The sequence below is a fragment of the Corvus brachyrhynchos genome, unplaced genomic scaffold, assembly GCF_000691975.1.
Source record: "Corvus brachyrhynchos isolate BGI_N302 unplaced genomic scaffold, ASM69197v1 scaffold281, whole genome shotgun sequence".
Classification (NCBI taxonomy): domain Eukaryota; kingdom Metazoa; phylum Chordata; class Aves; order Passeriformes; family Corvidae; genus Corvus; species Corvus brachyrhynchos.
The window spans coordinates 3,935,806-3,937,047 of record NW_008236509.1 but is presented as its reverse complement, the minus strand read 5'-3'; positions in this window follow the sequence as shown (position 1 = coordinate 3,937,047).

The window sequence follows — 1,242 nt, the reverse complement described above, 5'->3', positions numbered from 1 at the left end:
GTCCACTGCCCACAGAGATAACAAAATAAATAAGTAACAACAGCAACAATTAAAAACCCCAAATCCTCGAAACAGGTTTTCGCATCTTCTGCCGCACCTTTCGTCACTGGGTGTTAATGCGGTGCCCTGCTCCTTTGTAGGTAAGCTCACCTCAGCGACCAGAAACACCAGGGTTCGCCTTTGAGGCCGAACACTTTCTTAGGGTAACTGGGGCTTTTCCATGGAAAGATAGAATCAGGGACGTGGCTGTTGTCTTTTTTTTCCTCCCCTTTTTTTTCCCCCCTCCCCCCAAATCCACAGCAATTGTGTCAACAGCCACAACAGTAACAAAGTAAAGATTAGACGTGTTTGTTCTTTCACTTTCAAGACAGCAAATGGAAGGGGAGACTTCCAAAAACATATTACAATGAGGAGAAAAATAAAATAATAAATAAATAAATAAGGAATAAAAGAGAAAAGGAAAAAAAACCCAAATATTTTTGAATAATCGAGCAGACAGAAAATAAATAGCAGGCTTCTAATAGTAAGTTAGTGATCTATATATTTTAAGTAAGTACTTTTGACTCTAGCCAACCTTCAGATATGCATGGCAAGTAGGCAGTTTTTTCTTTGTTGCTGAAAGCCAAGAGAAGGGTCCCCTGTATTGCCAGGCAGAAATCCACTGGGATGGATTGTCCTGTTTAGCAACATGGCAAAATAAGAGAAATCAATCTGAAAAAGACTAAATGGCATAAGACTTTTTTTTCCAAATTCACCCTTTCAGTCTGATTTTTTAGTATTGTCATTATCCCTTTTGATAGAAGTAAGACTATGAACCACCAAGGGAAGATTCCTGTTTCAGACAAAATGGCCCACAGATGAGTCGTCCTCCTGACCAAATCAAAGCAACATTTCCAGGGAAACTTTTCCTGGAATGGAGTCTGAGGCCGTAGTTTCACAAATATTTTTAGCTGACTTACTCTGACACAGCTGTAAAATAAGCAATCCAGCATCCAGCCTACTTCCCCCTCTTGTGTCCCTGCACTCGCCTTCTTGTGAGAACAGGGAACCCCACCTGGGAAACCGATCCATTCAGCACCACGGAAACACATTCTGGTTTGGTGTGGGTCAGTCTCCTCATCCAATCCACTTCTGCACAAATTCTCCTGCTGGCACTAGACAGGGAGGGAGATGAGCAGCTGAGGGCAGAAAGAGAACAGGATAGCTTCCCTGGTACCAGAGCCAGCCTCAGTCCAGAAACAT